The sequence below is a fragment of the Xyrauchen texanus genome, chromosome 18 (genome assembly GCF_025860055.1).
Source record: "Xyrauchen texanus isolate HMW12.3.18 chromosome 18, RBS_HiC_50CHRs, whole genome shotgun sequence".
Classification (NCBI taxonomy): domain Eukaryota; kingdom Metazoa; phylum Chordata; class Actinopteri; order Cypriniformes; family Catostomidae; genus Xyrauchen; species Xyrauchen texanus.
This window is the reverse complement of record NC_068293.1, coordinates 43,153,477-43,170,599: the sequence shown is the minus strand read 5'-3', so window position 1 is coordinate 43,170,599 and position 17,123 is coordinate 43,153,477. Positions and strand designations below refer to the sequence as shown.

Genomic DNA, 17,123 nt, shown 5'->3' with positions numbered 1-17,123 from the left:
TAGGGACACAAGAGCTGTCAGTGTCTGTGTTCTGATGGTTGTGAAATATTAATGAAAGACTGTTACAGAGACTTGATACTTGATAACTCAGCCCTACTGGGCCAAAGAGGCTTATGTGGCCCTGCGGGAGCAGTGTGTTTAAATGCTTTCAGCGGGAGACGTGGTTGTTGACCTGGTGACAGTGCGCAACCGTTAAAGGCGTCTATGCAGTGCTTGTTCAATGCACAGCAGTCCCTCAATAATTGATTAATCGTTAACGATAATATCGTAAAATTCACTTGGAGGACTCTAAACAATATGTGCATGTAGCATACTTTTTAAATATCATTTAAATGATTACACTTAAGAAATGCAAGTATTGGCATAAAATATTCTTAGTTCTTAGTAAAATAATAAACGTTCCAACATTGTTTACATTGAGCCCGCTTCATCTCTGCTCTCTGGCTCTTCTATTATTCGGATAAGAGGTGACATGCAACGCCAAGCGCCCCTTAGCGGCGGGTGAATGTATAGACAGACTTGTCAACTAAGTAGGTCCTTGTGGTGGTGCGGTTACTTGCCTCAATCCAGGTGGCGGAGGACAAGTTTCAGTTGCCTCCGCTTCTGAGACCGTCAATCGGCGCATCTTATCATGTGACTCGTTGTGCATGACACCGCGGAGACTCGCAGCATGTGGAGGCTCATGCTACTCTCCACGATCCACACACAACTCGCCACACGCCCCATTGAGAGAACCACTAATCACCACCACGAGGAGGTTACCCCATGTGACTCTACCCTCCCTAGCAACCGGGCCAATTTGGTTGCTTAGGAGACCTGGCTGGAGTCACTCAGCACGCCCTGGATTCAAACTCGCGACTCCAGGGGTGATAGTCATCGTCAAGACTCGCTGAGATACCCAGACCCCCTTTAACATCCCTATTTAATATTGAAAGTCTTGGACAAGGCTAAAACAGTCAAATCTGAACATAAAAGGCATTTGAAAAGTAACACTAAGTCAGTTTTATGTGATTTTAATATTTCTTAAAACATAAAGCAAAAGCTTCAAATCTGTTCAAAACATGAAATTGCCCAATGTTGAAAAAACACCCGTATATGATACAGTTGAAGTCATACGTTTAAATACACCTTAGCCAAATGCGTTTAATGTATAAATGTCAGAATAATGGTAGAGAGAATTATATATTTCAGCTTTTATTTCTTTCATCACATTCCCAGTGGATCAGAAGTTTACATGCACTGTTAGTATTTGGTAGAATTTTGCCTTTAAATTGTTTAACTTGGGTCAAATGTTTTGGGGATCCTTCCACAAGCTTCTCACAATATGTTGCTGGAATTTTGTCCCATTCCTCCAGACAGAACTGGTGTAACTGAGTCCAGTTTGTAGTCCTCTTTGATCGCACACGCTTATTCGGATTGAGGTCAGGGCTTTGTGATGGCCACTCCAATACCTTGACTTTGTTCTCCTTAAGCCAACTTGCCACAACTTTGGAGGTATGCTTGGGGTCATTGTCCATTTGGAAGACCCATTAGCCTCACCCTTTTCCCTCCAAACATAACGATGGTCATTATGGCCAAACAGTTCAATCTTCGTTTCATCAGACCAGAGGACATTTCTCCTAAAGTGAGATCTTTGTCCCCATGTGCACATGCAAACTGTAGTCTGGCTTTATATGGTGGTTTTGGAGCAGCGACTTCTTCCTTGCTGAGCAGCCTTTCAGGTTATGTCGATATAGGTCTGGTTTTACTGTGGATCTAGATACTCGTCTACCTGTTTCCTCCAGCATCTTCACAAGGTCCTTTGCTGTTGTTCTGGGATTGATTTGCACTTTTTGCACCAAACTATGTTCATCTCTAGGAGACCAAATGCATGTCCGTGGTCACATGGTGTTTATACTTGCATACTATTGTTCGTACAGATGAACGTGGCACCTTCAGGCATTTGGAAATTGCTCCCAAGGATGATCCAGACTTGTGGAGGTCTTGGCTGATTTCTTTTGATTTTTCCATGATGTCAAGCAAAGAGGTACTGAGTTTGATGGTAGGCCTTAAAAAACATCCACAGGTACACCTCCAATTCAGTACAGCTCCTATCAGAAGCTAATTGGCTAATTGTCTAAAGGCTTCACATCATTTTCTGGAATTTTCCAAGCTGCTTAAAGGCACAGTTAACTTAGTGTATGTGAACTTCTGATCCACTAGAATTATAATATAGTCAACTAAAAGTGAAACAATCGGTCTTCAAACCATTGTTTGAAAAATGACTCGTGTCATGCACAAAGTAGATGTCCTAAACGACTCGCCAAAACTACAGTTTGCTAATATTAAACATGTGGAGTGGTTTAAAAATCAGTTTTAATGTTGTAGTTTAGAACTAGACCTGCACTAACCTACTTTTTAAGTCAAGGACAACCTAATTGTTGACTGCCTCAGGACATGGCTGAGAATTTTAACATTGTTAAACTGATAAAGCAGCTTAATCTGGACCGCTAGTGGTAGTGATCTACAGTAGTATATATCCCAAACATCTCACCAAACCTACATGTCTACACACCCAATGCCCAGTATAGTAGAGCTTCAGACAGTGTATGTTTGCTTTATTTATTGTGCTGAATGTTTGATTCAATTCCTCGAACTTTGGAATGCTATCAGGTATGTCAAACAGGACTGGCTTGCTAAGCAAACACGCTTGACACTCCCGTATGTCAATGTAGTCTGTATAGTCACTGTTCAACACAACTGGATACAGGCTCATGAGGCAGGTTTCACATTAATGAACACACTTCAGCTTGAATTTATGATTTCACAGTAGTAACCGCAACTGCTGTAACTATGGTATTTTTGGACCATGATAAACGTTCCTGAAAGCCAACAGCAACGATTCAAGATGTCTTTTGCTAGCATGAGGGTTGCTGTCAGTATTTCTGTTCTGTTTTGGTGTGGCTTCTGTTGTTTTTTTTTGTGTTATTTTGTTTGAGAAACTTAAGAAGTAAGGACTGTTAAATAATATGTAACCCGGGTTCATCCCACATTATTTAATAATCACAATTAAGGCGCTGCTGCCAGATCATTAGCACGTCCTCTGTAGTTATGTATGTGTTTATTTGGTAATTAAAAAAAACGTTATGATTAATTTATGAACGGGACCTGCTGTTACTAGGGCAATAAGTGATCGGGATATTAAATGTGCCTTCTTGTTTTCAGAATGTATTGTATTTATAGTTCTGAGGGAATGCAAAAACTAAATGTCTTTTAATGTCAACAGTCATTGCATGCGTGCTTTATAGAATTGCATGTGTGTGTTTTATGCCACAATTGTACAGAGTGGTTATCTGAGTTACCGTAGACTTTGTCAGTTCAAAAAAGTCTGACCATTCTCTGTTGATCTCTCCTCTCTCTCTCTCTCTCTCTCTCTCTCTCTCTCTCTCTCTCTCATCAGTTTTTGTTTTTGGCACCATTCTGAGTAAATTCTAGAGACTGTTGTTTGTGAAAATCCCAGAAATACTCAAACCAGCCTGTCTGACACCAACAATCATGCTGTGATGTCATTGCATTTTTTGTTTTGACAAACTTTTATTCAACAGCTTCAACAGTCTTGCTTGTGATATATTGCTTTATTATTATCATTACAGTGAATTATACAATTTTACTACACAGTTGTAATATATTTCTGTCACAATTTCTTCCAATTTTAAGGCTCTAACTTATAGTTTGATACGTGCTCTTATTTGGACGTGCATTTTTTGCCGTAAGCTTCACTTTCACTTGTAAGCGACACTTAAGTTGCGTCTGAAATCTCTTTACGCTGGTGTTTACTGATTACCGGTGTTTGTGTAGGCCTATGTGGTCATTTTTAAATGTTATTACTGTGAAGAACATTGGTCAACTCCGTTGTTTTAAATGCAAAATAAATAAAGTTGAGTTGAGATTAAAGCACAAATGCAGTGATTTTAATTATATGAATATATATATATAGTTTACATGTGCTGCCTCCTGCAATCCCCCCCCAATCAAATCTGCAAAAGTGGTACAGAATAACATGAGCATTTCAGGAAATGCAGAACATTGTAAATTGTGAAATACATGTCGCCTTTTCTGTGTCAAAATAAAAGCCGAAGGTGAAGGAAATAGGACCGCACTTTCAGTGTCAAAATAAAAGCCCCAGGTGGAGATTAAATACGACAGCACTTTCAGTGTCAAAATAAAAGCCCCAGGTGGAGATGAAATACAACAGCACTTTCAGTGTCAAAATAAAAGCCCCAGGTGAAGATGAAGTAAATACGACAGCACATTCAGTGTCAAAATAAAAGCCCCAGGTGAAGATGAAATAGGACAGCGCTTTCAGTGTCAAAATAAAAGCCCCAAGTGAAGATGAAGTAAATAGGACAGCACTTTCAGTGTCAAAATAAAAGCCCCAGGTGAAGATGAAGTAAATACGACAGCACTTTCAGTGTCAAAATAAAAGCCCCAGGTGAAGATGAAATACAACAGCACTTTCAGTGTCAAAATAAAAGCCCCAGGTGAAGATGAAGTAAATAGGACAGCACTTTCAGTGTCAAAATAAAAGCCCCAGGTAGAGATGAAGTAAATACGACAGCACTTTCAGTGTCAAAATAAAAGCCCCAGGTAGAGATTAAATACAACAGCACTTTCAGTGTCAAAATAAAAGCCCCAGGTAGAGATTAAATACAACAGCACTTTCAGTGTCAAAATAAAAGCCCTAGGTGAAGATTAAGTACTTCAGTGTCAAAATAAAAGCCCTAGGTGAAGATGAAGTACTTCAGTGTCAAAATAAAAGCCCTAGGTGAAGATGAAGTAAATACGAGAGCACTTTCAGTGTCAAAATAAAAGCCCCAGGGCTCTTTTTTTTTTAATATATATTTTTTAAACCTTCATTTACAATGCCGCTGTTAATATCTGAGACTGGCATCAGTCATGCATGGAGCGAGTCGTTTTGGGTGGTGTTGGACAGAATAAGGTGTAAATGAGATGAGTCTTTGTCTCGATGTTGGGCGTGCGGGGAGCCCTCAGGGTGTGGTTGGGAGGAGGCACATTTGACATTGCACATCCCCCTTTTATAAGCAAACACACTCGCACTCACCCCCTAGAGATTTGACATTTAATGATCCAGGCAAGAGCAGCTGTTCATCAGTCGATGGTTTTAGTGTCCCTCACTTTCTCATGCTGTGTTCAGACACCCACAAAATATATTCCTCCTTTATTTCCAATCCGGTTACCAATCCGGTTACACCTATTTAACAGGCCTGACAGTGTGACCAATATTCTTAATTCAAACGTGAAGAGCACATGTCTTTTTGACAATATTCAATACAATATATAATATATATTAGCGTTTTTCTTCAGTGAAATACAAAAAGGGATGGTAGGCAGAATGACCGCCTCAGTCACCATTTACTTTCATTGAACTGAAAAAAGTAAATGGTGACTGAGACTCTGCCCAACTTCTCCTTTTGTGTTCCATGGATGAAAGAAAGTCATGTGGGTTTGGTGCAACATAAGGGTGAGTAAATAAGGTGAACTGTCACTTTAAGGGTTTTAAAAAAAATTATTATTATCATAGGAACCATAACTCAACCAAACAGCCATTTTTGTTAAGTAGATAAAATGTTTTATCACAAGCAAAATTCGTAAAAAAAACAACAACATTTTTTTTACACTTCTAGCAGGAAGAACAAAATGTACTAATTTTCATTTATTGCACCAATAAAACAATTCAAAGTAATAAACGGCTGTATTCACCTGCATATACTTTTATAAATAATAAAATGCATTTTTGAGTGATTATGCAATTTGAATAATCAAGTTTTTTTTATTTTTATTTAATATTTTTCTCCCTGTTTGGAATTTCCAATTCTCAATGCGCTCCAAGTCCTCATGATGGTGCGGTTACTCGCCTCAATCCAGGTGGTGGAGGACGAGTCTCAGTTGCCTCCGCTTCTGAGACCCTCAATCCGCGCATCTGATCATGTGACTTGTTGTGCATGACACCGCGGAGACTCACAGCATGTGGAGGCTCATGCTACTCTCCATGGTCCACACACAACTCACCACACGCCCCATTGAGAGAACCACTAATCACCACCATGAGGAGGTTACCCCATGTGACTCTACCCTCCCTAGCAACCGGGCCAATTTGGTTGCTTAGGAGACCTGGCTGGAGACACTCGGCACACCCTGGATTCAAACTCGCGACTCCAGGGGTGATAGTTAGCGTCAATACTTGTGTGTGTGTGTGTGTGTGTGTGTGTGTGTGTGCGTGTTGGTAAACAAGATGCAGTCCCATTGGCACTTGTTTCGATTGCATTTGTGGCATTTCTCAAAGTATGCTCTAGAAGTTTCCACATTCCAGCAGACTCTCTGTATGTAGCTTCAGGTATACGTACATGCACCTTGAGTACTGTTAATGCTTCAGAAACAACTTTTCCTTTTTCCTTCGGAAAGTGCGATCTCAGAGTCCGATTACTGACCTCGTGACCTTTGAACTTAGATCTGTCTGTATTTCTTTACAGGTGCAAAGAGAACAGATGATACGTTGCATTTGGCCCAAGAAGCATCTCAGGAAATGAGCGTAGACTTCTCCGGAGGTAAATGTTGTGACCTTTTTTTGTTTTTATAGTTTGCATTGTTTTCTATGGAGGACTCGGTATGCCATATTAACAAATCAATGGTTCATTAAAATGTATGAATATGTCAATATATTTTTCGATAAATGGGTCAATAAATACTGTAAAGTCCACAATTACATTTATTTTACATTTTAATTATTTATTGACACATATTATGATTTAAATATTGGAGGATATTTTGACATGGGCAAAGAAGTCCAATCAGAACAGCACCACAGCTTTGGGGGGTGTTCACATGGTTCGATGTGCACGGAACAAGCGGGCCGAGACTGTCTGAAAGTGGGTCTCGGTCCGCTTCCAAACAAACTCTTGTGCGGTTCGATTGATATGTGAACCAACATGGACCAAAGACGTCCAAACGGACCATAAACAGGAAGTAATTTGCCTAATACTGACCTCAAGCATACCTGGTTCTTCTCGTCATAGGAGCCATGTTGCCCAGTACAGTTCGGGACAGGCGTCAGAACCGCCCGTCAGCAGTCCTTGCAGCATATCTTCATTTGTGTGTGCAACGGAGGAATTCCTGACGTTGTTTTGACTCCTTTACACGGTTTATTAACTCTTTGTTTGTTCCCAGATGGTAAAAATACCCCCATATATACGTACAACGAGCGCATTTCACCCAGCAGCCAGGATTGTTTTGGACGATCGGCAAGTTCTGTCAAAAAATATACGTCATAAAAGCTGTCCAACTAGGTCGTGACTTTCCCCTGATGCCTTTGGTTTTGTATCGTTAGGTTCAGTGTTAAAAATGCCTTTGTGAACGCTAAACAAACCAGGACTGAATGTCCAAGCAAAGTGTGAACGCACCCTTAGTCTTCTTGTAGACATTAATTTTGCTATACATACCAGATGCAATAAAAATGCATGCAACAGATTTATGATCATGTAGTCCCAACATGCATTGATTTAAGTAAACTTCTATTTTTACCCATTTAAATTGATTGCATGCAATGAAATTGTGACAAAATGTTCAACAGTGGTGCTGCATTAACTCATTTACTTACCTAAATAGAACAGGAGTGTACACACTCCTGTATGCACCTGCCTGGCCACAAATGCTACACTTCACAAGGGAATTTCCAGTCTTGGAAATGAACCTGGTATGTGACTCTATATGCTGTTTGGCAGCTTTTATGTTTGCCCTGCATGTGAAAGTTTGTCTGAGGTATTTCAAAGGGAAGACCTCGACAAGTGGAACTTTTTGTGGTTAAGTGCACACTGGGTAGAGCATTCTAGTTTCAAGAGTGTATGCGCTGTGGTTGACTAGCGTGGGTGGGGGCAATGTGGTTTCACTATGAAATCTGCCAAACTCTCACACTACATAATATGCATTATAATGCCGTCCTATAGCAAGGTCATTACTTAATAATGCATATTATGTAGTGTGAGAGTTTGGCAGATTTCATAGTGAAACCACATTGCCCCCACCCACGCTAGTTTAATTGGGTTGTGATTTGACCCCGTTTGCCTTTTGACCTTTCGAACTGCATCCGGTTATAGGACGGTGTGCATGACATATTAAATGTCTGGGTGTAGGATTTAATATATTCTCAGTGTAATAAGCAGATTGAGATCTGTATTGTAGTATCTTAATAAAAGGATGAAGTATATTGTTATGGTGCGTTCACATACAACTTGCTCGTGCGAGTCTGACCACTGGATTAAATGTGCGTTTAAACTCGTGTTTGCGCGAGTAACGCGAACCCGCGAGTTTTCCCCCTTCTCTTCCGGAAAAGGACAGGAGGAGGGGCTTCTACGACAACTTATCTTTCCATGGCATCAACCATGGCCGATATCACAACGAATGCTGCTCTGTGTCTGTTGTGGAAGTCCCAGATACGTTGACGTTGTGTCATACAATTCCGGGTGCCCACACACACGCTACACCCATTTTTCCTATGTCAGTACGTCGGCGAGATCCGGACAATCTCAATGCTGATAGGCTTTCACGACAACGCGTCATGCGGATATTTGAATGGAAGCGATTTAGCGTTTTCGCCTTGTGCCTTTCGCTACATTCGCGCCGCGATTTCGCATCTGTTCGCGTCTTTGCATTGAGTTTGTATATAATCGCGCCGCGCGAAACGCTCCATTCGCGTTGTACGTGAACGCACCATTATACTTCCAGAAAAAGTGTTGTCATAAACGTAAAAATGCCCCTGAAAATCTAATTCAGTGGGCAATTGTTGGCCCTTAATGCAAAGGTTAATTTCTGACACTGCTTACAAAGTACTTAAATTGGAAGTGAAAGAGGCCATATTGGAACAATATGAGTTTTAACATGAATTTAGTGTGATAAAATTGCTTAAAGGATTTACCACCTTTGCGTGCGCACGACAATGGAGTTGTAATATTGAATATAACTTTTAGGTTAGGAGTCGATGCTAAAAATCATGCCAATATATATATATATATAACCTGTATAATCAGGGCCGCCGCTGGCCAAATTGATGCCCTACGCAGCGTTCCAGGTGGACGGGGGGGGGTTGTGGTTCGCGTGATAAGAGCGTGAAGTGATCATCTGTGTTGCGCAACTGCTTTCGGGTCCTTGAATAACGTATAACGTGCAAGTAAGGGCAGAAGGCGGACTTTCTGGTGCCCTCCTAGGGTAAGATGGTGCCCCCCTAGGGAGTTGGTGCCCTACGCAGACTGTGTACTCTGCTTATAGGGAGCGGCAGTACTGTGTATAATGTTTATATATTGTGGCCATATTGGTCGACTCCCAAACACAATAGAGAACAAAGGAAAACACACATGCACAGATTCAACCATAATCCCCTTTAACCCCCATTAATTCCCTGTACCCCTCAAAGTCCCCAACCCCCAACAAACGTCCCGGTGGTCCAAGCCTGAGTACCAATATATAAACACAAAGACCCTTCCAGAAAGGTCATATATTTGTCCCATTTCTTCCCATACACTTCCAATCTGCCAAGCTGCTTATGTGACATCTTTCCAAATGCCGTCACCCTGCCCAATTCGGTGAACCACTCTTGAAATGAGGGAGCGCCTTTTGACTTCCATCCTCTTAAGAATGATCTGTCTGCCAAACATTACTGTAGTTTGGACTCTGGTCTTGGACTTTAATAACCGCCCCATCACCCAAAATACATGGACAATGAAATGTATCTGACTATCTAAAATAGAGCTGGTATTGATCCAGATTCACCAATTCGATTCTGATTCACAAGCTCTCGATTAGATTCAGATTTCGACTCCATATCCATTCATATGGGTTTATTTCGGTTATAATGTCCCATTTGCTTACACACTGTATTAAAGAAATGATCTCCCAGCTAATACTGTTAATTATACAGGGGACCTTTTAACATTAGGAACATATTCATTTCACAAATCATCATTTTGGTCACATTTTTCATTTTTTAAAAATGAACAAACGTATTAAATCAATAAATAAGATATTTAATATATTATTTTTGTTACATATTTGTGGTTACTTTTCATAATTTGTACTATTTACAAGTATTTGTACATTTGATTTGTTGAACGTGCTAAAACTGGTTCTGTCTCTTTAAAAAAAATAAAATGAGCGCACGTTAATGAGGGAGGACTCGAATGGGTTTACCTCATCTGTGTGATCCATGATCAGTTTTTGATCAATAACTGACTGTAAAGAACAAGAAAGGGTATTAAAAGAGACCATATTCAATGACAGATGGGTCACGTAGATCTTGTCTAAACTCTAGTGGTCTAACGCACATAACTGGTAATCAGAAGGTTGCTGGTTCGATCCCCACAGCCACCACCATTGTGTCCTTGAGTCAAGACACTTAACTCCAGGTTGCTCCGGGGGGATTGTCCCTGTAATAAGTGCACTGTAAGTCGCTTTGGATAAAAGCATCTGCCAAATGCATAAATGTAAATGTAAACACGCTGTGAAAGGATCTCACTGCTGAACACTTAACGACTAAACTACACTGTTACTGGTTACTATTACCAGCCATTTGCAATATATATTCACTTCAGTCACATAGCGTGAAATTTGTTTGCAAATGTGAGTGATATTCTGGGAAAAACAATATATATGCTAACCCCTAATCCAAAACCTCACTAGCCTAGAATTCTCGTAGCATGGGCCATGTCTCCATCCTCCAAATGACATCGCCGGCAGGGAGGCGTGTCCTTTAAACCAAGCCGAAACAATCTAGAGGTCCAGTAGAAATGATGCAAAATCTTAAACTGAATAAAGCGTTCCCTTGCAACCCTAAACATGGTTTTAACATTTTGTAAAATACTTTCCCACTCCCCATCCTCCATAACGAAGTTCAGTTCTCTTTCCCAAAACCTCTTAAGGCCCAATCACCAAGACCCTGATTCAACAAGGAGTCACTGACGCTTCATGCCCCTTTCCAAAGGCCGTGACCTGCAGAGGGTGTCTGCAGCTGTACGGGACTGTGTACTAACACGAAAAGTAGTACAAGGTAAATAGTGCAGCTGTAGATACCTGGAAAAACCCAGCGCTAGAAATCCCAAATTGCTGTTATTTTTTCAAATGTCCTTAAAGCTCCATTTTCATAAAGGTCACAAAGTGTAGCAACACCCCTCTGCATCCATTCTTGTTTGTTTTATAAATGAGGGACGAGTCAAAAATATTTTTTGTGGTAGTCAACGTTATTCCAGAAATGCTGTCGATTTTAGCTCAACTTGTTGAACCCAAAACATTCCTTTTTAAGTGGAACTAGAATCATTAAATCCTTTATGATTCCCATGCTGACTCAAAAATAAAGACCCGACCCCCCATTGCGGTATCTCAGCGAGTATTGGCGCTGACTACCACCCCTGGAGTCGTGAGTTTGAATCCAGGGTGTGCTGAGTGACTCCAGCCAGGTCTCCTTAGCAACCAAATTGGCCCTGTTGCTAGGGAGGGTAGAGTCACATGGGGTAACCTCCTCGTGGTGGTGATTAGTGGTTCTCGTTCTCAATGGGGCGTGTGGTGAGTTGTGTGTGGATCGTGGAGAGTAGCATGAGCCTCCACGTGCTGTGAGTCTCCGCGGTGTCATGCACAACGAGTCACGTGATCAGATGCGCCGATTGACGGTCTCAGAAGTGTAGGCGACTGAGACTCATCCTCCACCAACCGGATTGACGGAGTCACCGCGCCAACACGAGGACACAATACACTGTTATTGTCTGTAGGTTATGTAGTAACATAACCAATTATGTCATCGTTCGACTCTCAGTGCAGGTCTAAGAAAGATTTGCAGACCCCCGTCCGAACACCAGTAACATTTACGTAGAAAAACAGTTGAAGTCCTCGTTTGACTCGACTCTCTTGAAAGTCCAAATGTTTTATACTGTAAGTGAAAGTGAGACCATAATAATCCTATTCCCTGCCGGCATTTGTCTCCCAGCAGTGCTCCAGAGAAAGTGTTTGGAAAGGGCTAAACTGTCGTCACTGGTGTCAGCGTGACCGTTGTCCATTCATGGCATCCAAAATAAATCTACCATCAGAGTTATTTGTGGCATTCGGTGTTTGCAGCTCTTTCAGACTGGAATGCTGCAAATTGGGCCAAGTGTGCGTTTATGAGAGGCACTTTACACGATTTGTGTGAGTGCGTTTGTCTGCTTGCCCATTAAATACAGAATTACGGGTGATGTTGACATCAGTTTGAAGAGTTATTTTTCTAGCTTTTGCTTGAAAGAGTCTTAATGTGTGTTTAAACACTGTGAATTCGGTTAAAAATAGCAGCAAGTGCACAAGGCCAAATGCTCAACAATCACTTTCATCACATGCTGAGTGTTTGCAGAGGCGAGAGAGAACATGCTCCAGCGAGTAGAGCACAAACGTATGTTGACATATTATATATATATATATGATAATCTGACTCTCACTGATGTACAGCACGTGACATGTTTGATTCAAAGACATACAAACTGTGCTTTTTTTTCCTCCCCAATTCGGAACGCCCAATTCCCAATGCGCTCCATGTCCTCGTGGTGACGTAGTGACTCGCCTCGATCCGGGTGGCGGAGGACGAATCTCAGTTGCCTCCGCGTCTGAGACCGTCAATACATGCATCTTATCACGTGGCTTGTTGAGCGCGTTACCGCGGAGACGTAACTCATATGGAGGCGTCACGCTATTCTCCGCGGCATCCACGCACAACTCGCCCCGCCGAGAGCGAACCACACTATAGCGAGGACGTTACCTCGTGACTCTCCCCTCCCTAGCAACCGGACCAATTTGGTTGCTAAGGAGACCTGACTGGAGTCACTCAGCATGCCCTAGATTCGAACTGGCGACTCCAGGGGTGATAGTCAGCGTCAATACTCGCTGAGATACCCAGGCACGTTTCATGGGGTCTTTAAACGGTAAATTGATGTTTGATAAGACCTCTGTTGATTTTGACACCAACCAAATGCACCTAATCCATTTAAGCTCCTGCTTCCATATTGTACCATATCTTCTTGACCGTTCCGCTTCTACATTCTGTGTGCGTTTATATATGTGTAATCAGCCTAGATGCATCATGCCTGCATCATCCTGCCCATTCATTCATGAAAAGTGTGACGTGAGCGGTCGCAGCTTTGGTGCCGCCCACTCAGTCATTGCCTCTTCTGAGAGCAGCATCTCTCTCTCTCTCGCTCTCTCTCTGTTGGCTGGTTTCTGCTGTGTTTCTCTGCTGAAAGAGGATCATGCATCGCAGTCCGTTCAGCTGTAAGTAATTAACTGCAGCACGTCTCCGCTGTGTGTGTGTGTGTTTAGCCGTTCATCGCCTTACTGCGTTTTTTTCTTTCTTGCTGTGCGCATGTGTGTATTTGTTGTACATGTATGTGTTTGTATACTCTGTCTTTATATGGTCATGCCAGGATCATTTAGCACAATGGTGGTTGTTTAGAGTCAAAGATGACTAAGTTGTGTGCATACGTGTTAGCTATGCCACAAGTTATATTTGTCTTGCATTTGATGCAGCGGTTCTCCTTTCACTGCCCTCTGCTGAAGGACAGATGGAGCCAAAAGGAAACACCAGTCCACATATACACGGTACATGTGTAACATACTGCCTTAACTCAGGGAAGTGCATATTGTGTATTTAATGTGTCTCTTTCCATCTGTCTGTGTGTTGTCTTGGCACGTTCCTTTTCTTTAATTGTTTGTCTAGAGCAAGTGTTGGGTACCTAAGGAGCCAATTTTAAAATTTTTGGTTCATGCATGTTTTCGAAAGAGCCATAGCACAAACTAATAATTTACTGCTTTCAAAAAACTACGTTTTTTCAAAAAATGCTTATTATACTTATAGACTACTCAAAAGCACAAAAACAAAGAATATTTTAACGATAATCGCCTTAAAAAATATCGCAATATCCGATTATATATCAAACCTCCCCCTGCCCAGTAAATATTTTTGCTTTAAAAATTAAAAACGTTTTTTTGTGTTTCAATAAATTTAAGACATTTCTAAATTCAAATCGCACTTTAATCGAAACTAAAAAAGCAATAAAATAACGAAGTGATCAAAAAAGTTTATACTATATAACCACCTCCCCAAATCCAAACATTTACCGTCTCCAATGGCTACATCTGTCATCACACAAGCATCCGTCAACGACAACAGGTGGAAAATTACTAATAGCCTACAGATTAAGAACTAAAGACAATTATTATGTAAAGACAATAATAATAATAATAATAATAATAATAATAATAATACAAATAAATAAGCCAAATAAGTTCCCAATATAATGCTGCCAAATGTGTGTTCTTATCGAAGTTGTGTTTGTATTGCGTTTTGGTAATGCATTTAATGCTGCCTAAAGAAAAGAAAATAAAACTCAATTTTAGGTTCAAGGTAATATAAAATATTACAAGTGAATGTCTTTCTTCTTTAATGTGCGTGCGTGTGTGTGTGTGTGTGTTACTAAACCTGCAGTGTTGCATTAAAAATGCGTAAAAGCGAACTGCTCCATGTAAATGAAGCGAAATCAAGTGTGCCGCACAAGCCCTCAGAAGTGAAGCCAAAACATCTCGATCGCCCCCCGGTGGCTGGTCCTAGTATAGGTCATAAACCCCGCCTCCCCATGTTATTCAACGGGACGTGAGACCAACTAAACAATTCAATTACACTTCACATGTCTTTTTTCCAAAGATAGTTTCTGTCATTTACTGTCGTTTCTATCACGTTGATGTCATTTCAAGTGTTTGTTTTCAAAATAAGTTTGTTTTTAGTTATTTGATGCTATAAAAACGGTGCTGTGACATCATGATTGACAGCTGTGATTGACAGGTTCTCTGAGCGAAGTAGTCACTAAAGCACCAACTGACTTTTATTCGGGATCTTCGGAGGACTGAGGAGATTGGAGCTTTAAATTTAATATCGAAATTTCTATAATTAATTATTTCACACCGTCATAAGTCAAAAGTGCAGGGGCGTGTGCTTGCGATTGATTCAGCGAGTGAGGGCGGGGCCTTGATTTCGCGGCTTTACTTCCTGCTCACTACTGCGCTGGTCTGGTCCCGAAATCGCAACTGCGCAGACTCAAGTCCCAAGATGTCAGCGCCATATCGGGACACTGGCGGCTTCAGTTCTCACCAATGGAAAAGAGCGAAGGGGCGTCGGCCATCTTTTTTTTACAGTCTATGAGCGAAACTCACAGCACCTCCTGAGATCATTTGCAGCATTCTCATAGACGGCATTATTCTTGCAAACAGTTTTCAGACAGTTTACATGTACTTGTTCCACGAGACGGGCTCCCGCTGCACACCTCAAGCAATGACTTTTCTTTCGTCTGTTCTTATGATAAAATATAATAACGTTTCTTCAAGCGTATGTCTTGGTTACTAACAGCCTTTCTTGTCATGAGTCACTCCGAGACGTCTTACAAGTCGCCGGCCTGTTGTGGGTAGATGAGCAGAATTACTCACGCATAAAATACCTGCATTTGGAAGAGGAGCTCGAGAACTGGATTGAGCCTCGTAGCAGTTGGCGGGTGCTATTTCACACCCTGGGCGTGCACAAAAACAACGAACGTTCATAAAATCACTCATAGAAAGTGCTCTTAACCTCTAAGGTCAATAGTTATAAAATCAGACGTGCATTGGTAGCTTTCGTCTGTTCTTCATATAATCACACGTTTCGTCAAACGGATGTCTTTGTGTCTAATTTCTTGCCATATATCACTCTGAGAAGTCTTACAGGTCGCCCTCCACACTGGCTGGTACATCAGCAAAATACAAACCTTGTTCAGCAGGAGTAGGCTGCATGACATATTCGGGAGAAAGGAAATAAAAACAGTGTCACTAACTTCATGCTAATATATATATATATATATATATGTCATGATATAGCTAGTTTGTTTTGGCTGGAAATTCTATGGACAAATTTTTATATATGAAATAACCATGTGGCAAAGTGTAATAACAATAATGCATTATAATCCAGTTAATTTTTTACAATACAAATAAAATGTACTTTATTTATTTGGAACTATGAATGCTTACCAAAATATTTGATTATTCATAACAAATGACATCATTGGCATCAATGCCACGAGCGTCACGTTATGCAATTGAAAACCGAACATTACAACTTTTATAAAACGAAAAGTTCAGACTCCAAAAAATGGATAAAACTGATATTCTGATTGGATGAGCCACATTTGATGCTGCTGTAAAATAGCCAAAATATGCACATCTGTGACCGGATATCGGTTTAATTATGTGTTAATATATAACAAGTAGCGATTACCAAGTAACACACTACATTTACTTGAGTACATTTGGAGAAAATGTACTTTTAACAGTAGGTGTAATCATGGGTACTTTTTACTCTTACTCAAGTACATTTCAAATGAAAAGAAATTACTTTTACTTTGCCACAGTGGGCAAAGTTCCTATCGTTACATTACTGGTTTAATAAAATAAATTTGAATAAAAGTGTAATTTGAGAGAATTTTGAATGGGACTTTTACGTCAGCAGAACTCGAGTCTAATTCAAGAGCTTTCTTTTGTCATGCAAGGCCTTCAATTTACACAGACAAGTGGATATTTCAAGATTACAATTGCAGCTCCAATTTAAGAAAACTCATTGCGGTGAGTTTTGGGAATAGTGAGAACGTGAGTTTGTCCGTGTTGTGGTGATGGTCATTTTCAGGGTGATTCTGTAACTATGGGCTTTTATGACCTCAGTGTCTAAGTATAAATGTTTTATATCAGTGCTGAAATGTATCCGTGTCAACTGTATAAATCCATATAAAAATCAGCGTTCAGTGTAAATGCATTTTGCTTTGCCACTCGTGTGTGTTTTTGACTAATAGAGCGCATCTCTAGCACACTACACCGCAACTTTGCGTTTGACAGATGAGGCACGTTTTTCTTATGGACAACATAGAACAAGCTCTGAACTTAAATAAGCATAACACGCTTCCAAATACAGAGATGCGGTGCAGCTTACCCTTACTGTACAGTACTAATGATCCATGCAGGACTTAAAAAAGCTGTGAATTAGTGAAGGA

General features: G+C 40.7%; 1 protein-coding gene across 1 annotated transcript in view; it reads left to right on the top strand.

Moving 5' to 3' along the window:
* Positions 1-17,123, top strand: part of si:ch211-45c16.2 (mitogen-activated protein kinase kinase kinase 13) — a 55,519-nt gene that overhangs the window by 11,371 nt on the left and 27,025 nt on the right. The window contains exon 2 of the mRNA XM_052148064.1: positions 6,531-6,605. The gene's annotated coding sequence lies outside the window, so the exon portion shown is untranslated. The remainder of the gene's footprint in view (positions 1-6,530; positions 6,606-17,123) is intronic.